Source organism: Nycticebus coucang, chromosome 1, assembly GCF_027406575.1.
Source record: "Nycticebus coucang isolate mNycCou1 chromosome 1, mNycCou1.pri, whole genome shotgun sequence".
Classification (NCBI taxonomy): Eukaryota; Metazoa; Chordata; class Mammalia; order Primates; family Lorisidae; genus Nycticebus; species Nycticebus coucang.
This window is the reverse complement of record NC_069780.1, coordinates 22,722,796-22,747,017: the sequence shown is the minus strand read 5'-3', so window position 1 is coordinate 22,747,017 and position 24,222 is coordinate 22,722,796. Positions and strand designations below refer to the sequence as shown.

The 24,222-nt window shown below is 38.6% G+C and overlaps 1 non-coding gene and 1 pseudogene across 1 annotated transcript; both read left to right on the top strand.

The window, feature by feature from the left end:
• Positions 1-637: 637 nt before the first annotated feature.
• Positions 638-741, top strand: LOC128593490 (small nucleolar RNA U13). Its single transcript, XR_008382370.1, has one exon. It is a non-coding gene; the product is annotated as a small nucleolar RNA U13 (small nucleolar RNA).
• A 17,202-nt stretch (positions 742-17,943) lies between these two features.
• Positions 17,944-19,137, top strand: LOC128588261 (neurotrophin receptor-interacting factor homolog; annotated as a pseudogene).
• The last annotated feature ends 5,085 nt before the right edge of the window (positions 19,138-24,222 follow it).

Sequence of the window (24,222 nt, the reverse complement as noted above, 5' to 3'; positions counted from 1 at the left end):
ATAATTATTTACCCTCTCTATTATTTTGTTTTTGCCTTTTTATTTTCTGCCTTTGTAGTTATTGGTTCTACTCATTTAGGAAATAAAATTCACAGAGGTATTGTGAGGACTGAATGAAATATAAGTAAAGCTACTAGTGTGATGCTGGCTCACAATAGCTTTATTGTATATTGTTCTGTGTTTTTTATTCTAAACCACCTCTATCTCCTTTTACCCTCTCCTTCTTTTTTGGAAGGAGGATAAATGCATATGATGGGAAGGTCATCATAAGAGATAAAGAAAGGGGCCAAGCATGGTGACTCACCCATGTAATCCTAGCACTCTGGTAGGCCAAGGCAGGAGGATTGCTTGAGCCCACAAGTTTGAGGTTGCAGTGAGCTATGATGCCAGCCACGCTAGCCTGTAGACAGAGTGAGACTTTGTCTAAAAAAATAAAAAAAGATAAAGAAAGGCAATTCTGGCTATTGCTTGTATAAAGACAGGAATAAATCTTGAGTGATGAAATCCACAGTGTGTATATATATAAAAAATGTAATTTAATGTGTGATTTTTATCGAAGGGGTTAAAATTTAAATGCTTGATCCAAGTGGGATTATAATTGTCATTTTCCTCAATAGTTGTCAGATGAGCTGTTAGGACCCTTTTGTAGTTCATGTGCTTGATAATTGGAGGTTCATTTGCATATGTGAGATCGTCTCCCTCAAACCTTGTTACCAGACATGGGCAAATACCCATCTGACGTGGAAAAAAGAAAAAAGACCTGTTAAAATAAAACTCTTTGACCAATACCAGTCAGTGGGAAAGAATTTGTTTCTATCCTACTTCCTATTTATGAATTATCTTTTGTCAATGGCAATGTAGCATCATTCCCATTCGCCTTCTACCTTCACGTTCATATGGGGTGTCAGGACACTAGGGAACTACGTTCCCAGAAGGCCTGCCAACCATGCCTGGATAAAATTCTTCTAGAAGATGTGTTCATGTGAAGATCTGCAAGGTGGAGGAGAATTAGAAGCTATGGTTTTCTTTCACTTGCAGCAGCAGGCAGGCAGGTGAGTTTCTGTAGCTATGACGTCTTGCCCCAGCCTCTGATCCAATTTTCTAAGAATTACTTGACTTGTCTGATTGCAATAACTAGAGCAGTTTCTGTTTTCCTAGCTATTTTCCTGATGGATGGAAATGTTATTAATGCAGTTTGAGAAGGAAATAGCCAGGGTACCATTCAGTAAATGTACCTGTGACTTTGACATGTTCAAACACTTAAAATTCTAACATCAGTTAGAACATGGTATGAGTGCTTATCTCCACAACAGAAAGAGTGTGTCTTTTCCACAAAGAAGAAAAAAATGCTTTTTTTCCTGTAAGAGAAAGGAAAAGATATCACAGGTTTTCCTTTGGTCACTTATAAAAAGAACATGTTTCTGGCTGGGAGCTGTGGCTCACGCCTGTAATCCCAGCACTCTGGGAGGCTGAGGCGGGTGGATTGCTTGAGGTCAGGAGTTCAAGACCAGCCTGAGCAAGAGTAAGACCCCATCTCTAAAATATAGCCATGGATTGTGGCAGATGCCAAAGTAAGACCCTGTCTCAAAAAAAAAACCCGACCCCTTCTCCTCCCCCCAAACCCCATATTTACAAGATAATGTTTTAGAAAAATAACTTAGGTTGTGTTTAACTGACAAAAATATTCATAATAAAAATATTTTAAAATATTTTTATTTATTATTTTTTTCTTGCAGTTTTTGGCCGGGGCTGGGTTTGAACCTGCCACCTCCAGCATATGGGGCTGGCATCCTACTCCTTTGAGCCACAGGTGCTGCCCTAAAATATTTAAAACGTACAATGAAAACCATAAACATTTCCTATCCTCGACCTAAATTCAACAATTAGCAAAGTGTCCTGTACCTTGTAAGTATTTAGTAAATATTTACTGATTTAGACAAGCAGCAAAAGGAAAAAGTGTTTTGCTTCTTTTCAGTGAAATATTATGCATGCGGACAATATTCGTTATGTGAAATAATTTAAAAGATATTTATAATTTGGTTTTGTGGAGTATAATCAATATACTGAGCACGATGATAAATTGAGAATTGGCCTTGGTTCCTGCTCAGTAGGTAAGAAAAACGGCATTTTAGGATTTCCTTTTGTTTTAGTTTGGTTAGTTTGAAATTCTATGAAATTGCTACTGCAAACTTATTTTAATCAGCCTGAAACACAATAAGTAAATTTATTACATCTGAGTCAGAGCTGTATAATGTGCAATGCTAGTACATTAAGGTCTGCTATTGTGAGCTGGAGGATTAGTGATACTCCCATGAGCCCACTCCTCAAAATCACCTCCAGTCTACAAGACAGCTGCCTTGATTGGAATTCACAGTAATTGTCTATGGGAAGACGTTTGGTTACAGCCAATTGTGTGCTTTCTTTCTGCTGTAGTTCCAGGTGTGCAGGATTCTTGTTGCCTGGTAGATTTCTTTTTTTTTTTTTTTTTGGCCGGGGCTGGGTTTGAACCCGCCACCTCCGGCATATGGGACCGGCGCCCTACCCGCTGAGCCACAGGCGCCGCCCTGCCTGGTAGATTTCTTGTGCTAGACACTTTGACTGCCCTCTACTGTCAGGTGAATGCATGCAGGTTGACTTTGAGTGGGTGAAAGGTCTTTTGTGAGATGCTGCTTTGGCCTGGTTCACATGATCTGCCAGCCATTTCATCTTACTTTTTTTTTTTTTATAGTTTTTGGCCACGGCTGGGTTTGAACCTGCCACCTCCAGCATATGGGGCCTGCTCCCTACTCCTTTGAGCCACAGGCACCACCCTCACCTTACTTTTTAAACAACATTTTTATTTTATTTTTGTATTTATTTTTTATTTTACTGAGACAGAGTTTCACTTTGTCACCCCTTGGTAGAGTGCTGTGGCATCATAGCTCACAGCAACCTCAGCCCTTGGGCTCAAGTGATTCTCTTACCTCAGCCTCCCTAGTAGCTGGGACTACAGGTGCCTGCCACAACACCTGCCTATTTTTTGTTGTTGTTGTTGTTGTTGTTTGTTTGTTTAGCAGGTTCGAACCTACCAGCCTTGGAGCATGTGGCTGGCGGCCTAACTACTGAGCTATGAGTGCCCTAAACAACATTTTTCAAAAGATAAACTTAAAAAGTTAATATATTTTATAATATAGAATAGTAAAAAGAAGTTGTTTTTTAAAGCAACTGATAATACATAATAAACCTAATTTGGAAGTACAGCGATAGCCATTAGTAAATCAAACAACTTTATAAATATTTGGGACAACTGGGATCATTTTATTTTGGAGAAAATTGGCACTGGGCATAAAATCTTTTTCTTTTCTCTTCATACATGTTATATCATATTGAAAACTGAGCACATCATCATCTTTAATAATCAGAGAAATGCAAATCAAAACTACTTTGAGATATCATCTAACTCCAGTGAGACTAGCCTATATCACAAAATCCCAAGACCAGAGATGTTGGCGTGGATGTGGAGAAAAGGGAACACTTTTGCACTGCTGGTGGGAATGCAAATTAATACATTCCTTTTGGAAAGAGATATGGAGAACACTTAGAGATCTAAAAATAGATCTGCCATTCAATCCTGTAATCCCTCTACTGGGCATATACCCAGGAGACCAAAAATCACACCATAACAAAGATATTTGTATCAGAATATTTATTGCAGCCCTATTCATAATTGCTAAGTCATGGAAAAAGCCCAAGTGCCCATCGATCCCCGAATGGATTAATAAATTATGGTATATGTACACCATGGAATATTATGCAGCCTTAAAAAAAGATGGAGACTTTACCTCTTTCATGTTCACATGGATGGAGCTGGAACGTATTCTTCTTAGTAAAGTGTCTCAAGAATGGAAGAAAAAGTACCCAATGTACTCACCCTTATTATGAAACTAATGTAGGACCTTCACATGAAAGCTGTAACCCAGTTACAACCTAAGAATAGGGAGAAGGGGGAAAGGGAGGGGAGAGAGGGGGAGGTAGGTGGAGGGAGGGGGATTAATGGGGTTACACCTGCGGTGCATCTTACAAGGGTATATGTGAATCCTAGTAAATGTGGAATGTAAAGGTCTTAGCAAAATAACTGAGAAAATGCTACGAAACCTATGTTAACTAGTGTGATGAAAATGTGTCAAACGATCTATGAACCAAGTATATGGTGCCCCATGATCATACTAATGTACACAGCTATGATTTAATAAAAATAAATAAAAAAAAAGAAAACTGAGCACATAGAACTAAATGCAGAACAAAATCTTGATGTACCTTAATGTAACTAATAAGGAATTTGGAAAATGAAACTGATAAAAAATCCTCAGAAAACTTAAATTATTACAACTAGCATTTCCTCCCATTTTCAGAAAACCACAAACTATTAGTTTCTAATAAAATCTTTTCTTTTTTTTTGTAGAGACAGAGTCTCACTGTACCGCCCTCGGGTAGAGTGCTGTGGCGTCACACGGCTCACAGCAACCTCTAACTCTTGGGCTTACGCGATTCTCCTGCCTCAGCCTCCCGAGTAGCTGGGATTACAGGTGCCCGCCACAACGCCCGGCTATTTTTTTGTTGCAGTTTGGCCGGGGCTGGGTTTGAACCCACCACCCTCGGTATATGGGGCCGGTGCCCTACTCACTGAGCCACAGGCACCGCCCTCTAATAAAATCTTATATTGAGAGAAACATAAAATATAAATTAAATATGGAAAGCTAATTAAAATATTATGCTCCTTTAAATTGTGTCCTACCCTATCCTATCCCTTAAGAAGAAAACTGAGGCAGCAATAAAAAAATCCAAGCTTAAATGGTCATATTTAATTATAATTAAGTCCTAAAAAATTGAATAAACATGAAAGATAAAAACATGAGAACACAGAAAAATAAAAAGCAAATAAAGAAAATCAGGAGTAAATGCAGTCTATAAAAAAGTCTTATGATAAGATAAAATCCCAAAATATAAGTGAAAGTTAATTCACTATGTCTCTGAGAGAGAATCAGTAAGCAGAGTAGCTGGGTGCCGTGGCGCATGTCTGTAAGCCTAGCACTCTGGGAGGCTGATAAGGGAGGATGGCTTGAGGCCAGGAATTAGAGACTGGACCCAGCAAGAGCAAGACCCATGGTTCTACTAAAAATAGAAAAATTAGCTGAGCATCTTGGTCTTTACCTGTAGTCCCAGCTACCCGGGATGCTGAAGCAGGAGGATAGCTTGAGCCAAGCAGTTTGAGGGTGTAGTGAGCTATGATGATGCCACTGCACTCTAGCTCAGAGACAGAGTCTTACTCTGTCTGAAAAAAAAAAAAAAAAGAGGCTCTGCGCCTGTAGCTCAGTGGTTAGGGCTCTACCCACATACACCAGGGCTGTTTGAACCCAGTCCGGGCCTGCTAAACAACAATGACAACTACAACAACAACAAAAAAATAGCCAGGCATTGTGGTGAGCACCTATAGTCCCAGCTACTTGGGAGGCTGAGGCAAGAGAATTGCTTAAGCCCAAGAGTTTGAGGCTGCTGTGAGCTGTGATGCCGTCCATGTCACTCTACCAAGGGCAACAAAGTGAGACTCTGGCTCAAAAATAAATTAATTAATTTATTAAAAGAAAGAAAGAGAGAGAGGGAGAGAAAGAAAGAAAAGAAAAGAAGAGAAACCAGACAAATGGTTAATTTCATTAAAAAGAGCCAAGTATCAGAATTTAGGGAAGTTGAGTTAATGCATTGCTACATTGTCACATGTAATTCTATCCTGCACAAGACCCTCTGCTATGAACTTCAAGGAAGCCTCAAATGAATGAAAAAGACATTGTGGGGGGGGGAAGGACATTGTGCTCAAGAAGTTTATAGTTTAATTTAAAATAAAAAACATATTCAAGAGTGATTTAGATGATAAAATTAAGCATACTTTATTTTTCTTTTTTATGTTTAATTTTTTTTAATTTCGGATTAATATAAAGGCACCACTGTTTGCATCTGTCAGGTAGAATCTGCATTGTGAAGTACAGTTGAATCCTTCACCCAGGAGGTGTACTGAACACTTCTACATTGTACCTGTTAGGTGGGAGCTTACAGTCCTCATCCCCACCTCCCTCCCCCCTCCTTGAATTTAACTGTGTTTTTCTCTAATGTGGGACTGTAGTTGTTCATATGATAGTTTCAAATTAGTATTGACTACATGGGGTGCTTAAACATTTTTTTAATGATAGAATTTGTTATAGGCTAAAAAATAATGAAGAACGTTTTTAATTCTTCAGAAGTTTTGAATTATATTGATAACTGTATATGTTTCAAATATAGATGAATGAGTGGCTGGGAGCTGTGGTTCATACCTGTAATCCTAGCACTCTGGGAGGCCAAGGTGGGTGAATAGCTTGAGCTCATGAGTTCAAGACCAGCCTGAGCAAAAGCAAGACCCATCTATACTAAAAATAGAAAAACTAAGGCAAGAGGATCACTTGAGCTTAAGAGTTGGAGGTTCCTGTGAGCTATGATGTCATGGCACTCTATTCATGGTGACAGCTTGAGACTCTGTCTCAAAAAAAAAAAAAAAAATATATATATATATATATATGTGAATGCATCTTAGCAATAACATCCAATCATATATCTCTATTCAACTTAACTCAGTTCAATTCAAATCAAATCATTCATTTATTTACATAGCCAATTAATCATTTAGTAATATACGAAATATATATTAAATGTCTACTATGTGCAAGGTACCCTGTAGGTGCTGAGAATAAAGCCATGATCAAAACAGACATAACTGGCCATCAGAGAACTTACAGTCTAATAATAGAGAAAAGATAATAATCAAATAACACAGGTAAAGATATACTTTGAAAACTTGACTGAGCTCTGAATGACCAGCACAGATGACAGAAGGATCTGAGGCAGCTGGGGCTTCTGAGAAGGCTTCCCAGACACGATGATATTTGAGCAGATATTTGAAGGGCGTGTAGAAGACAGGGTAAACGAGAAGGTCATGGGTGATAGTGAGTTGAGGTACGGAGATCCGTGTATTGAATTTTCCTTGTATATTGGAAAGGATTAGAATGAGGAAAATAGCAGCCAGGTAGCCAAGTCTTCAGTGAATGAAGAGGAGTGCTCAGAAGACAGGCTAGCTGAAAGGCATGAGTGGGGAAGCTGCTGAGTTTTGTTGGCTTTGATTAGTTCATGGGTTTTTAAATTGTTCTTAAACACAGAGTAGAGGAGTAATATTTCAAAACTGTATCAGGGAAGTAAGGGACATCTGTCCTAATTCTGAGGTCTGAGAGATGTGTAAGATTAAAAAGCAGTAACCAGAGTTGTGGTGGCCATGAGAACATACCTTGCGGACCTGCAACTACAGGGACATTTAGTGAAGCAGAGCCCCAGCTGCTGAGCTCTGCACCGGCGCCGTGCTCCCCAGACTCCCCCCATATTAACTGAGTGTGGCAGGAGTACTACGACAAGACACCTCTCAGGGCGCTGCTGACCCTGTCATAGTCTGTGAGACAGTCCAGCGTGCTTCCACAGACCTTCCTCCTCTCTCTCCTTTACTCCAAGTCAGACTTGCAGCTGTCTTATAAGAAACCTCGAGAAAACCCAGTCTCTTGAGAAAGATACTTTCTCATCGGAATGACCTAATTACTTAAAGCCACCACCTGTCAACACGCCACACTGGGGACCAAGCCTCAACATGACTTTAGTGGGGACAAACCATATTCAAAAGATAGCACTGAAAATCCCTGTCCTTTAATTCCATCATCAAATCTGTTTTTCAGAAGAAAACAGACTAACACAAGACAATGTGTTCCCCTAAAGGGAAGTCTTTGCTCTTTGCTCCAGTTCAAGCAAAGAAGTTCAGAAGATGCACAAATGTTAAGGCTAAAGGGGGTTTGCTGATATGGCTTAACGTTTTCCAGGGCAGAGGGGCTAGTCAAGAAGGACATATTTTCTGAAAATGGCACCTTTCAAATCATTTAAGAAAAGGTAGTATGTTTACATATTGGCAATAATGAAGACTATTGCTTCTTTTTATTTTCTTTCTCTTTGACAGGCAGGGAAGGTCCTGCCATTCCTAACCGGGTATCACTCCTAAATTCATTTTTCCCTTTCGTAATGTATAGGATTTATATCTTACTGCCTCCTCTTCTGTTTTTTGTTCATATCTAAGAGGTGTAATGTGTGGGCTCAGAACTGGAACTTGGATGAAACAACAAGACACCTAGAACACAAAACTTACGGAGGCAAATTCTCCGAAGTGTCACCCCTGCAGTGCAGGGCCCTAAGAGTAAATGTCTCTTTCAATATAAAGCTGTGAAACATTTGCCTCACCTTAGCCATGGCTCTGTGTAAGCTACCCAAAGACATAGAGAGTGCAGAATTTATTTGGAAGAACTTTCAGTCCCAAGAATTAACCCTACCCAGAGCTTTTTACTCCTCGGTTCAGGCACTCGTAGACTTATACTAATGTAGAGCTTCTTACTCTTTTCTTTATCCAGCAATAATTTCCTATCAATGAATTTCAGTGATTAGTAAAGAAGATCCAAAAATGTTTTAGTCGAGTAGGGAAATTGGAGATGATTCTTTATATTGGAGCCCCCTAATAATTGGTGAAGCTACTTTCTTTTCTCATATAGCAGTTTCCCTGAGTTGTTAGCTTCTGCCAATGGTTTAAATTCTCTAATGCAAGAGGTTTGGGGATGGTAGTTTAAATTTATCAAAGATTTCTCTTTTGGCTGATGTTAAACATAAGCAGGTATGTCTGGATTTGAAATCCTTTGGAAAATTTCAATATTTGATAGAAAAAAACAGCCGAGAAGGCAGGGTGAAGAGTAAGAAGCAAGTTAACAAAGGTAATGAGAGAAAAGTGAGAACATTGAGGAAAGTCCAACTGGGTATGAGTGTTTTTTAACCAGAGTTAAAATTTCTAATTCACCTTTAGATTGGTTAGGAACTGGTATTTTCTGTTTGTCTGCTGCATTTGGCATTAATAACAACACTTGTGGTCAATCATAATAAGAATAATTTGGCTTCATTGGACTGTCCAGCACTTCTGTAGCACCAGCTTCTGCATCATAGGGCTCATGAGATCCCTTAGTCAGCTTGGGCTTCTCTCTCTCGCTCTCTTTCTATATATATACATATATACACACACACACACATATATATATACACACACATACATCCACACACACCATAATAAAGACTATAGACTGGGGGTCTTATGCAACAAGCATTTATTTCTCAAAATTCTGCAGGCTGAGAAGTCCAAGATCAGGGTGCTGACAGATTCAATGCGTGGTGAAGGGCCCTCTTCCTTGCTTGTAGTTGGCCACTTTTTTTGCTGTGTCCTCATGGGGTGGAGTGAGTCTGTCTCTCTCATGCTTTCTCTAATTCTATCCATAAGGGCTCGAATTTCATGACTTAATTACCCTCCCAAAGGCCCTTTCCAAATACCATTTTATTGTGGGTTAGAACTCCAACATATGAATTCTGGGGAGATAGAAACATTTAGTCCATAGCACTAGATGGGTAAATTACACAGATCAGTAAACTAAATGGTTAAAAAAAATGGAGAGGATACCAACATGTGTCTGCCAAGTACTTTCTGTTAAGTAGGGGCCTTAAAAAATCAATTGCCATTTATTACCATAATTCTTTTTTTCTTTTTGTTGCAGTTTTTGGCCAAGGCTGGGTTTGAACCCACCACCTCCACCATATAGGGCCGGTGCCCTACTCCTTGAGCCACAGGAATCGCCCTATTACCATAATTTTTTAACTCTCCAAGAGTAGGAATGGCAAAATTCCAAAGGAAAGTACAGTCATCCTCAGGAAAGAAAAGTTAGCAATCTTACCAATACCTCCCTCTCTTTCTCTATCTGTCTCTCTCTTTCTCTTACACAAACACACATACCCTTATATACCCAAAGGCACCCTTTATATTGTCCTCAATATTATTTTTCTCTTTTCAGTAGAGAAAAGATTTAAATCTTTGCCACTCATTGACACTAATCTACAGATAAGCATTTGGAAAGTGCAGATTTTCTAAACTTAATCCCTTACAAAAAAATAAGAAGTTAGGATATTCTAGAAAGATGTCTATTTCACTCCTTAAAATTTTTATGAATGCATATTTAAAAAGTAGAATGCTATTCAGATTACAGATATATATATGTAAATACATGTCAAATACTTCTGCCGTAATTCCTGTTAATTTATTTTACTTTTATAGTTGTGTATAATTGAAGACTAAAATTTTCTTAAGGTTTTATTGCCAGAGGCCAAGTAACTTATATTCCATGTTTCTTGAATAATTATTTTATGGATAAAGTTTTCAGATCTTTATTTTGAGAGGACTTGAGTCTGAACACTTGGTGACTTTCTGTCCTAAGAAGGTCAATGCTCTATCTAGCAGAACATTAGACCCAGGAAGTTTCCATGACCATTTTTATAGAGTTCAGATGTCAATAATGTGATCCATTAGGCCAACAGTGAGAATACAGCATAGAGAAACATCAACAGCCATCATTCAAACCGAGTCATTTATGAGTCCCTTCTACAACACACCTGCTACTCCAGATGAAATTCTGCAGCTCAGCAAAGCGTCTTGATTTGCATGGACTTTCAGTGACCTACACGTGTAAGCACACAGCAAGCACACACCTGCCTGAAAGGCTGGATCCTCTGTTTCTATGTTATTGCTTAATTCAGGAAAATAAAATAAAGTAAGACAGCATGGGTCAAAATTGCAGACATTGAAAAGGAAATAGGAAAAGCAAGTGATCAGATAAGTGATAGTGTGATAGTGAAAGGATAAGATAGAACCAAAGGTCAAATAAATTGATTTACATCCAGGAAACTTCATGTGAGCCCTGAAAATTTCTTTTATGGAGTTGGAAGAAAACACAAAATTTTTTCTTTTGTAAGTCTTTCAAAATAATGAACTGAATTTGTGTAAGAAAACTTGAGGTTAAGAGAAACTGAACATCTGAATACACTCGTAGACCCAAGACTTCTCATCCACAGAGAGGTGTGGAGTACAGCAGTCCAAGAGCTTCAGATACACCCCTGTAGGGTGTCTTCAAACCTTAGTTGAGCAATATTCAGGTAATAATACTTTTGTACTGGCACTTTCAGAAAGAAATTATTTCCTTGAGACAAAATTGGATACTACTATATGATAGGAATCTAAGTAGGAACTACATTACTGAAAGATAGGAAAACAAGCTGGAGAGTCAGGAAACCGGGGTTGTGGTCATAATTTTGCTACAAATCAGCAATGTGCTGCTGTGGGAAAACTATAACAATCTCTAGGTTTTTGTCCTCATTTATAAAATAAAGGTTGTAGGCTTGATCAGTTCTAAAATGTTATAATGTATGATATATGTTCTTTCTCCAGAGAAAGCATTTCATATAGATGTTAATTTCATTGCAGAGAGTTCTTTCCTGTTAAAGAGACTATAATCAATACATAACCCTACCACGTGTTAAAACATTCCAAGGAGTAGATAAAAGTGATTTTGAATACATCATAGTACCTCATATGAATATAACAAAATAAAGACACTACCTGATACAATATACCAAAAAAAAAAAAAAAAAAAAAAAGGTAACAGATCACTCCTGTCATTGTTATAGAGTCATCCATGGAGAAAATCTCTCATATAACTTTTTTTTGTCTTTGCCTTTCCTTTCTGAAACATTTTTCCTAGTGGTGAATTGTATTAAACCTGTGATCTATTACAGTTGAGATCATTACTGAGGCGACAGCCAGAAATAAAATCTTAAATACAGGAAATTGAGTCCTCGTGTACTGAAGTCTGTGATTTGAGCTTTCTTTTCCTTCTTCTCTCCTGTAGATAGAAAATAACTAGTCTTTCACTATCTTGGTTGATTGTTCTATACTTGGAACCCTGACCATCAGTTTTCTTCCGTCTTTGCTCTGATCTGTGCTCCGGGCAGTGGAAGGGGCAGTGCCCTGATTCTTGAAGATGTCATCACTAAGTTTATTTATCCTCTGGTTTTTGATAGGGGTTGGCTTTGGAAGGCTTGGCAGGAAATAAGTAGACAGTTGTTCCCTGTTCCCTCTGCTTTACCCAGGGCTGGTGCCCTCCAACATGGCAGAGCCCTCATGGTGTCTGCAAACACTGCTGCTTCCACTTGCCCAGCAGTCTTGGGAGCAGTCGTGTGTTTCTGCTCTTGCTGGTCTGCAGCTCTGCAGAGGGGAGCATCTGACTGGGGAGACTGATTAGTACCCCACCTTTCAAGAGTTTCTAAAGCTTTAGGGATTTAGCAGGAGTATGACATTTGCCTCCTAAAAAGTTTAATTTTAAAATGAGGTTTAAGTTTTAATAGTTCCTGTGAATTAAAAAAATATATATATTACATAAAAGGAAACAGATTTCTTTTTAGTAGTAGTAAGCTTTTATTTATTTATTTAGTTAGTTTTGAGACAGAGTCTCAAGTTGTTGCCCTGGGTAGAGTGCCGTGGCAGCACAGCTCACAGAAACCTCAACCTCTTGGGCTTAAGTGATTCTCTAGCCTCAGTCTCTCAAGTAGCTGGGAATACAGGAGCCCACCACAGCACCTTGCTATTTTTTTGTTGCAGTTTTCATTGTTGTTTTTAGCTGGCCCTGGCTGGGTTTGAACCCTCCGGCCTTGGTGTATGTGGCTGGTGCCCTACCCACTGAACTATGGGCACTGCCCCTTTTATTTACTTTTTGTCGTTAACTTGGGGAGAACATGTTCACAGCCAATGCTAAAGAGTTGCTCATGGAAAAATATCCATTACGTCTTTTCCTTCTCTTACACCTTCCTTCCCACTCTACTAAAAAATAAATCAACTCCTTCTCCTGTCTCCTCTTGGGTAGGAAAAAGAAATCTACCCAAATCTTTTTTGTTGCATTAATTCTTATCAGTGCCACTTTATACCCAAGAGAGTAACAATTTCTATTTTGTGATTTTTTTTTTTTGGACTCCTTAACATTTGTGTGGCAATTGCTGGTATAAGATTGACTTTCCAGTGTTACTACACAACACATCATAAGGCATCCACAATAGACTAAAGATACTGGAATAAGCCAACTGATAACTGAGCTTTGATATATTGAGCTGCTATCATCTCTCTTTTTACTTAACGAATTCTTTGAAAGGAAGTTGGAAATAAAAGGCAAGGAGCAAAATGCCCAGTTGCCCAACAGAGATTTCTTTAGACTGAAGATCAACTAACCCATTTGTTTCTCCTTCCTTTTTTCTTGTTAACTATGTCTGATCCTGTGGTACAGATGCTGGTTGATGCATTTTGCCTGTGCTGCTCCTCCCTTTTTTCCCACCATTAATTCTTCCTGGATTCATAATATTTTAAAAGAAGATTTTATCAAAGAACTGTATCCTTCAGTTGAATTTTAGAATCTCCAATCATAGAAAAAAACTAAAAGCAAAGCCAAATGGTAATTGAATTTTAAAAATTCTTTATTAATGTTATGGCATAAATGATTACATGTAGCAGGAAAATTTTTACTTCTGGTGGAAAACTTTGGTCATCCTCAAAACTGTGCAACTTTCAACAGCACATCTCCAGAAATCAATGAAATCAATGCCTGTAGTATACTGAGTTTTTTTCCCTTCCCACCCCCCCTTTTCTACCTTTTTCTCTCTCTCCTTTTTTTAAAGGGTTAAACTGGGTGGTTTTCAGAGTTTTACAAGAGAACTATTAGTGAAAAACAATCTGATACATTCAACTTACTAAGGCCCTACTCTTTCCCTCTAATCTTTCAGCAGGACCCAAGGGAGGCTAAAGTTTAGATCAGTCTATTCTCCACAAGAACTTTGATTCACTATTAAATTCCGTCTAATGAAGATGACTTTGCCGTCCCACGGCCATCAGCAGGCTATGTGTGGGACAATGCAAAACCCACCTTGTATAGAGGAACATTGTTCTTTCTTCTTAGTTACCGCAGTTGAATAGAATCTCATGGAAATTCACATGCACCAGAGACCTGTGAAATCAGTAACAGTATTAATCTCCAGGGTGCCATGAGTCAAGTTAAGGAAGTAACTATTTTACTTAGTACACACTTACTTATGTCTTACAGCATGTTGTGTTTACAATAAGAGCAAACAGCTGAGACACACACACACACATATTTTTTCTTGGTAAAAGTAATGTTATAAAATATAATGTAACCCGTTGAGGAGTATCCACTTATTAGACTGAATCTACTTCTTGCCTTGCAGATAAGAACTTAAATAGGAGAATGTACAAGTCAGAGACTTATGGAGCTTACTTGAATGTAAAGAATTTCTGATATGTCAATCATACATATAGAAAAATCAAACTATGAAATAAAATGTCACTCCAAAATTAAGTTATTATATTGAATAAAATCCTATGCAATGTTGCTTAACTTCGATTTACTTACTTATTTCATACAATATGTTAAAAAAACTTAGGAAAAATTAGACAAATGCAGTTTTATATGAAACATTTTTTCTGTGGTCAATGATCTTCCAAGATAGTAGCAGAGACTAAAATTTGTGTTTTTAGGAGGATGTATAGCATAGTGGTTACATTTAGGGGCTCTTCATCCTACTATATGCTGTGTAGCTTCAACAAATTACTTAACCTCCCTGGACCTCAGTTTACTCAGTTGTAAAATGAGAGTTAGTTATGAAGCTACTCCTTACGTTGTAATGGTTGATGTGAGGATTTACTGAGACAATACAGATAAAGCACTTAGAAGAGTAACTGAAACATTAAATAACAAGTGTGTCATTAACATTCTGTTCATCAGACACCACGCATACTGTTGTTTAGCAAAACTCTGGGCTGTCTCATGAAGAAAAACAATCTAACATCTTAGAGATAAAACAATGGTTTTAAACTATAACACATTCATTATTTAACCTCCAGCATAATGTTAATTCTTAGGTCATTTCCCCCCTATTGAATGGGTTAGAAAAACAGCTAATTCCACTTTGGTTGTAATGAATTTGTTCCTGTTAGTTCAACCTTCCCACCGAGAATTACAAACTATGGAAAAGAATATTTTAAAAGAAAACTACCATAGGCACCGTTGAGTAAAGGAAAGTACACAACCTCTGAAAGGAACTTGATTTTTGGAGGAAGAGAACAACCTGATGAAGTTTCTGGGTTTCCCTTGCTCTGAAGGGCAGACCCACTCAGTGATCCAACAAGCAGCTTAAATTTGGATAGAAATCTACCGTTTTCGTAGATTTGATGAGTCAGAGAACAGCGTTTGAGGCTGCCACCGCATCTAGGAAGTAAGGGAATGTGCTGAATTAACAGTGTCCACCAAAAAGTCATGTCCACTCAGAATCTGTGAATGTAACCTTGTTTGAAAATAGAAACTTTGCAAATGTAATAAAGTTACGATGAAGTGATACTAGATTAGGAGGGGCCTAATCCAACAACTGGTATCATAAGGAAAAGGAAACGCAGACACAGGCCAACAGGGCAGACGGCCAGGTGAAGATGGAGGACGCAGCTGTAGACTAAGGTATTGCTGGCAGTCACTGGAATTTAGGAGGGAGGCACAAAAAGATTCTCCCTTAACACCTCCAGATGAACCCGCCCTTGCCATCATCTTGATTTTAGATTTCAAGCTTCCAGAACCATAGGAGAATAAATTTCTCGTTTTAAGCCATCCAGTTTGTGACATTTTGTAATGGCAGCTCTAGGAAACTAATACAGGAAGAAAATACACGAAAAGAGAAAATCAAATTCTGAATACGTAATATTCTACTATTTCTGGCTGACCCATGAATTGCACATGCAGCAGTGATAGCTAAAATAATTGATCAAGATTTCAGTTGCATCACTCTTTAAGGAATATCAAATTTGAAGTTTGAGTTCAGTTAGAGTAACTGCCTGCTAAAACAACAAAATAACAAGAGTCTTTTGAGGAATGTAAGAGAATCCAGAGTTGTCATAATATTTTACTGAAAAGATGCAATACATATTTACAATATATCACTCACAGGATATGATTTCAGTTTAGTAGACACATGAAATATCAGGAAAATGCAATCATTATTCAAGAGAAAAGGTAACGAAGTTTGACTGTTGGGTGACGTGGATGTTAGAATCGTCAAATAAGTATTTAAAGGCAGCTATTATAACTATGTTCAGGGATATAAAGAAAAATATGCCCATATGAGCTAATAAGTAGAAAATCTCAGCCAATAAATATATAAACTTTGGAAAAGAACAGATTGGAAGTTACAGAACTAAGATATAAAATGTCTGAAAAAATTTAACAGAAGTGTGGATATGATGACTCATCATTGAACTTGAAAAAAGATCGATAGAAATTATTCAATCTGAAGAATAGAAAGAATAAAGTTTTTTTTTTTAAATAAACACAGCCTCAGTATCTGTGTGACAGTATCAAACATCTAACATAAAGTTAATTGAAGAGGAGAAATATATCATAAATATATAAATAATGGCTCAAAATATCTTAATTTATAAATTTAAAAATCTCACAGCTGAAAAAAACACAGGTGAAACTATATCTAGGTACTCCATATTCAAACTTCTAAAACTAAAGGTAAAGAGAAAATATTACCAGAGAGAAAAAATATACTTCATAAAGGGGAAAGAAAATTCAAGTGATTTATTATAGAAATAATGGTAACCAGAAAACAGTAAAATGACATCTTAAGACATTGAAAGAAAACTTTCAAGCCAGACTTCCATACTTATTCACTTAGAATAATGGGTATTTAGAAAAAACCCCAAGCTTGGGGAAGTAAATAACATACTTCTAAATTACCATGGGTGAAACAAAAACTCATTAGTGAATTTAGGTAATATTTGAACTGAATAATAATAAAATAAAAAATTATAAAAAAATTTGTGTAATGCAGCTAAAGCCATGCTCATGAGAAATTTATAGCTTTATAAATGCTTGTATTAGAAAAGAAAAAAGGTGTAATACCCACGGATAGCACAAATATAATTGAGAAATTTAACTAAGTTAAGAACTGCTTGTTTTAAAAAAATCAACAAAATTGATAAACTCCTAATTACATTGATCAAGAAATAGATGAGACATAAATTATACCTATGTCAAGAATAAAGAAAGAATATCATCACAGATCTTATACGTATTAAAAAGATAAGAGAATATGCAGAGAACTTTATGGTAATAAATCTCGTAAATTAGACAAAATAGGTAAATTGGTTTGGTGCCTATAGCTCAGTGCTTAGGGTGCCGACCCATACATTGGGGTTGGTGGGTTCCAACCCAGCTTGGGCCTGATAGACAACAATGACAATTACAACAAAAAAATAGCTGGGCATTGCTGCAGGTGCCAGTAGTCCCAAATACTTGGAAGGCTGAGGCAAGAAAATTGCTTAAGCTTAAGAGTTTGAGGTTGCTGTGAGCTGTGATGCCACAGTACTCTACTGAGGGTGACATAGTGAGACTCTGTCTCAGCAAAGAAAAAGTAATAATAAATAAAATAAAAATAAAATAGTTAAATTCTTTGAAAAATACCAAATGCCAAAAGTGACACAAGATACAACAGAAAATCTGAAGAGTCTTATATTGTTATAAATTTATCCGTGGATAGGAAAATTAACATTTTCTTGTTTTTATTTTATACCTACTTTTTAAAACAGGATGTCAGTGTATTTTGTGTGTGCCATAGATCTGCTTTTTGGTAGTCAAGTGATTATTCTCAAAATAATGTACAAATTATAAGAGGAACTTTACCTAACAAATGCAATCAATGTAAACTGGTTCTTTGTACCCTCAACGAATCCCCAACAATAATAATAAAAAAATTATACATGAGGGTGGCGCCTATGGCTCAAGGAGTGGGGCACTGACCCCATATACCCAGGGTGGTGGGTTTGAACCCAGCCCCAGCCAAAAAAAACCCAAAAAAAAACTGGCCATTGTGAGGCGTGCATCGGGACTTCACCCATTCCCGAGACAGACAGATTGAGAGGGAGAAAAGTATGGCCTTCAGGCTTCCGACGACCTGGTCCTGGGAACCAGTGACTTTTGAAGATGTTACACTGGGTTTTACTGGGGAAGAGTAGGGACTGCTGGACCTGGAACAAAAATATCTGTACAGGGAAGTGATGCAAGAGAACTACAGCAACCTGGTATCAGTGGAATATCAGCTTTCCAAGCCAGATGTGGTATCTCAGTTAGAGGAAGCAGAAGAATTCTGGCCGTTGGAGAGAGGAATTCCTCAAGATACCTTTCCAGAATATCTTCAGCCTCAAATCAAAATTCAGCTGGGTCCTCTTCCTGCTGAGAATCCCCTGATGAACATTGAGGTTGTTGAGGTCCTCACACTGAACCAGGAGGTAGCTGGTGCCTGGAATGCCCAGATTTGCGCTGTCTATGCTGAAGATGGGGTCCTGAGTCCTGACATTCTCAAGGAGCCAGTATAACTGCTGGGCAAGCATCCAGCTGATCCTGAGGCTGCTCGTCAGAAATTTCGGCAATTTCATTATGGGAATGTGGTAGGTCCCCAAGAAGCCCTCACCTACCTTCGTGAACTGTGTCACCAGTGGCTGGAGCCTGACATTCACTCCAAGGAGCAGATGCTGGAGTGCTGGTGCTAGAGCAGTTCCTGGGTGCACTACCTGGGAAACTCCGGATGTGGGTGGAATCACAGCACCCAAAGGACTGCAAAGAGGTGGCAGCCTTGGTGGAGGATGCGACTTGGATATCTGAGGAGGAAGCACCACCTGCCCAGCCTTCACAGGACCCCACCTGCTGTCTCAAAGTCCCTGCCCAGCAGGAAAAGAAGCAGCAGAAGGCTACAGCCATCCAGCCAGAGATGGCCCTGCCTGAGGAACCAGTGACTTTCCAGGATGTTGCTGTGGACTTTACCCGGGAGGAGTGGGGGCTGCTGGGCCCAACACAAAGGACTGAGTACCATTATGTGATGCTGCAGACATTCGGGCACCTGGTCTCTGTGGGTAAGGCCAAACCCTCCCTTTCCCTGTCCTAGGGCTGATCTGCCTTAGGGACTCCGAGTTGGGGTTTCCCCTTCTCTGGGCTGAGAACTAGGACTGGTTATTATTCCTTGGGGATCATTCCGGGCACTCAGCATCAGAGAGTTCATTCTGGAGAGAGACCATTTGAATGTCAAGAGTGTGGGAGGACCTTCAATGATCGGTCAGCCATCTCCCAGCACCTGAGAACTCACACTGGAGCTAAGCCCTACCCATGTCAGGACTTCCGCCAGAGCTCCCACCTCATTCGGCATCAGAGGACTCACACTGGGGAGCGCCCATATGTGTGCCACAAATGTGGAAAGGCATTCACCCAGAGCTCACACCTTATTGGGCACCAGAAAACCCACAATAGGACAAAGTGGAAGAAGAAACAGCCTACATCATAGCTCTCAAGCCAGTTGAAGAGACAGTGCCTTTTCAACTTGATTCTGCAATAGAACATGCATTTGGATGGTTGGGAATTGGGACTGAATGTGAAAGACGCAGAGGGAGGACATTCCCCAAACCAAAGAACCACTGGGGACACCGCCATTCTTTTAATTAGAGTAAAGAAAATGAGGAGTTGTCAAAAAAAAAAAAAAAACTGCAAAAAAAAATATACATGATTAGAAAGAAAATTTATTACATTAAAATACAGTTATCTAAGTGTTTGTTATAGTACTTTATGTGCTTCCTTAATAACACGTTGAATAGTAAGATCTATTGGTGGATCTAATCACTCCTTATTTCAAAGTAGTGATGAGTATAAATGCTATTTTGAGAGATCTGTAATAACAAATATCTGGGATTACTATTGGTACACTCTATTTTTCTTTCTTTCTTTCTTTTTTTTTTTTTGAGACAGAGTCTCACTTTATCGCCCTCAGCTCACAGCAACCTCCAACTCCTGGGCTTAGGCGATTCTCTTGCCTCAGCCTCCTGAGTAGCTGGGACTACAGGTGCCCGCCACAGCACCCGGCTATTTTTTGTTGTTCTTGTTGCAGTTTGGCTGGGGCCGGGTTTGAACCCGCCACCCTGGGTATATGGGACCGGCACCCTACCCACTGAGCCACAGGCAATGCCCAGTATACTCTGTTTTGATAGTTTTATTTTCATTATTAATTATTGCCCAAATATGATGTTCACTGTGAATGCTCCATGTATCCAAATTTTGTAAATAATGACCTTCAGCTTACAAAGATGCTTAATCACAAAAATTTTGTTTTTACTTTAGCTTTTTGGTGTGCTCCTGAAATAGCTGTAGAAATCAGATCAGCTTAAGATTACTACATTTTTGTGAGCATTCCAGATATTTCACAGAAGGAACGCAGTCCTTTCTTTAGCAGGAATATATTTTGATTCTGAAGTAAGAAAATTCAGGCAGTGAGGTATGTCAATGTATATGTTTTTGTACCTGTATGCATTTTGCAAAAAAAAAAAAAAAAAAATATTTGAATGGAGACTAATGAAGGATGTGATGAAATTGCCCTAAAAGGCAGGCAAAAAATAAAAGGCTGGCTTAAACGAAAATGGACAAGAAAAAGAAACGTAAAACTTAAGTCAATCAGACTTAAGTGTTCCTTACTATAACATCTTATCCCAGGTCAAAGCTTGGATGGGATTTTTGTAACACGCCAAAGCAAATTTGTTTCTCTTGGTATAATTAATTTTAATGTATATTTAATCCTGTGTAAGGATTTTCTTTATAGAAGCATTTGGGGACTTTGTGTCCCCTAGATACTTCAAGGTTAATTTTTTTCTTTTTTTTTTTTTTTTTTTTTTTGAGATAGAGTCTCACTATGTCACCCTTGGTAGAGTACCACGGTGTCACAGCTCACAGCAATCTCAAACTCTTGGGCTTAAGTGATTCTCCTTATTCAGCCTCTCAAGTGCTGGGACTACAGGTGCATGCCACAGCATCTGGCTATTTTTTAGTTGTAGTTGTCATTGTTGTTTGGTAGGCCTGGGCTGGGTTGGAATGTGGCTGGCACCCTAGCTGCTAAGCTACTGGCGCTGAGACAATTTTTTTCTTTTTTGGATTATTGATGAGTTCTGCCTGGGCCTGGGTGTGAAGCTAGATGCTTATAGAATGGTCAGGGGAAAAAAAGATGCAACACTGATGAACTGTATTTGAAAACTAGAAGACCAAATGATAAGATAAAAGATATAGCTGAACAAAGGTTTGGTTAAAGATACAAGGATCTAATTAACTTTCTATTAGGGAAAAGGGAAGAGTCAAATCAGGTTTTGATGCTCTCTGGCTTAACATTATAGTATGCAAAGCAATAGTTATGTAGTCCTCTCTATTCAATTGGGTTTATAGATACCTTCATACGTAAGGAATTTTCTTAGGTCAAGAAACATATGTTGGCCAGGACCAGGGGCTCATGCCTGTAATCCAGGCACTCTGAGAGGCTGAGTTGGGGAGATTGCTTGAGGATAGGAGTTTGAGGTCAGCCTGAACAAACCAAGACTCAGTCTCTACTAAAAATAGAAAAGTTAGCCAGTGTTTGGTGGGTGCTTGTAGTCCCAGCTACTCTGGAGGCTGAGGCAAGAGGAGTGGTTGAGAGGCCAGGAGTGTGAGGTTGTTGTAAGCTGAGCTAAGGCCCTGGCACTCTAGCCCAGGTGACAGAGCAACACTGTGTCTCAAAAAGAGAAAGAAAGAAGGAAACATGTGTTAATAAAAGGTTCTACAACCCTCCTCCTATTCAAAGACAGAGCATCTGGGGCTGCCATTGAAAGTGAGGATAAGAGGAAGAAAAATGAAGGCAATAGGCTCTATAATTTAGGGAGAACAAATTAAAGTGTTTAAATGAGAGTAAAATAAATAGAAAATGAACAGGGAAGCTTTTAGAAGTTACAATTTTTCCTTAAATTTGTTTTATTAAATTCAGGACAGAAATCTGAAAGCAAGGACATTTATATATTTCTCTCTCTTTTTCCTTATCATCTTTGTCATATTCTATTGGTGAGAAACAAGCCACAGGTCCCATCCACACTCTAGGAGAGGTGATTATGGGGTCTCAACCTGGGGGCCCTTTAGGATCTATATGCTACAATTGGCCCTCTGGCCCCCAATGATTCATATTTCTCTCACATTTAAAATATGTTCATCCTTTTCCAAGATTCCCAAGAATCTCATCCAATTGTAGCATTAGCTCAAAGTCCAAAGTGTCAACATCTATATCACGTTCCAGGTGTGGATGGAGGTTCCTGAGTGTAATCTATTAAGGACCGTTTCTGAGGTATACTTCCTCTGTAAGCCTGTGAAGCTGTCTGCTTCCAGGACATTAAACATACAATGGTGGGATGGACATCACTCGCCCACAGCAGTTGTGAAATACAGCTGGGTGAAGTGCAGCCAGAGTGCCTTTATTAGGTTTTAAGGTCCATGCATAGTTCTTCATGGCTCTTGGCTTACTGCTCGTCCCTTGATTCTATCCTACCGTTTGCGTCATCCGTTTTCCATGTAAGGTAGCACATGCAGGCCACTGGATAGGCCTATCATTCTACATTGTGGCAATAGAATTTTAGAGGTCCAACAGCCTCCTTTTACTTTATATTCTCTGTCCCTTCTAGTTCAAGCTGGAAGTAATTCTGCTGAAATAATTTTCTTGAGAACTTTGTAGGTCTTCCCTAGATCTCAAGGGGCCTCTCCATTAAACAAAAGTCAGATCTATGTGTCTTTTAAAGATAATCTCTGCTGTACCCTCTCTACCTCATGCTGTTAGGGCTGAGGGATAATGTTCCTGTCCTTTAGCTTCCTTGAGGCCCTGTGATCATATAGAGAAAACATGTATGGGGCACGTTTAATTTCTTGAAATAGCCTTTTGTGTGTCTGAGTTGATTTTTTTGGACTGAGGTCTTAGCAAAAGGTTTACAGTCACAACCTCAAGAGCATGCTTTTCTGACCATGAATCTCTTAATTTTAGCATCTTTTGTCATGTAAAGAAAATAAGAATTCCCAATCATTCAGTTCTGGTTGCTTTTTGTTTTCTACTTCATCCTACAACATATCTCTTTCTTCTTGCATTTTACTATCAGCAATGAGAAGAAACCAGGTACTGCTTTCAATACTTTGTTTTGGAAATCTCCCTAGCAATCCACATATAACAAAATTTATAACTTATAAGTCTGCCTTCCATATAATGGCAGAGACAACATCTGTAAACATCCACTGGCTACATGGCACAGTTCCTCCTTCCTTTAGTTTTTTTTTTTTAATTTTTTATTATTTATTTATTTTTTATTGTTGGAGATTTATTGAGGGTACACAGAAGCAGGTTACATTGATTGCTTTTGTTAGATAAGGACCCTCTTACTTTAGTTTCTTATAACACATTTTGCACCTCCTCTGAGCTCTCTGTAATAGTGTCCTTGAAATCCATTATTTCCAGTCACAGTCCATTCAGGGTGGTTTAGACGTTCTCTATCATGCTTCTCAAAATTCCTCTTGTCTGTACCCACTGCCCAGTTCCAAAGCTGTTCTGCTGTTTTAGATACTTATTATAGCAGCATCACATGTCCTGATATCAGTTTTCTATACTGCATGACAAATTGTCACAAATTTATAGCCTAAAACAACATATGGCTCTTATATCACAGAGTCCATGGGTTAGGAGTCCAGGCACCACATAGTTGGATTCTCTGCTGCAGGCTGAAATCCTGGTGTTAATCAGTGCTGCAGTCTCATCAGAAGCTTGGCTAAGGAAAGACCTGCTTCCAAGTTCTCTCATGTTGCTGGCAGAGTTCTTGTCCTTGTGCTTGGAGGTCTGACATCCCAGTTCTCCTGCTGTGTTTTGGCTGGAGAGCTGCTCCCAGTTTCTAGAGGCTGTCTGTTCTCTGCCCTCTGGCTCTCCTGTGGGTCCCATCATAGGATGGTAGTTTACTTCTCCAGGCTAGCAAAATAGTCTCTCTCTTTCTCTTTTACAAATAATATTATCTTTTCTATTATGGTATTGGAGTGAAAATAACAGAATATCATAAAGCAGAATGAATAGCTTTCTTTTTGCCAGTAATTTACATTTTGAAAAACCAAAATGGATATGGGTCTATTAATTATCAGAATATGAATATGTAACTCAAGTCCAGAGTTTATTTATTGACAAAAATGGCAGTAATAACTAAAACTACTGTAAGTGAATTATGTTAGCTGACAATAACTTATTCAATAAAAATACATTGTTAGAATTTGAGAGGAGCTATTATCTGACTCCTCCTAACTCATTACAATG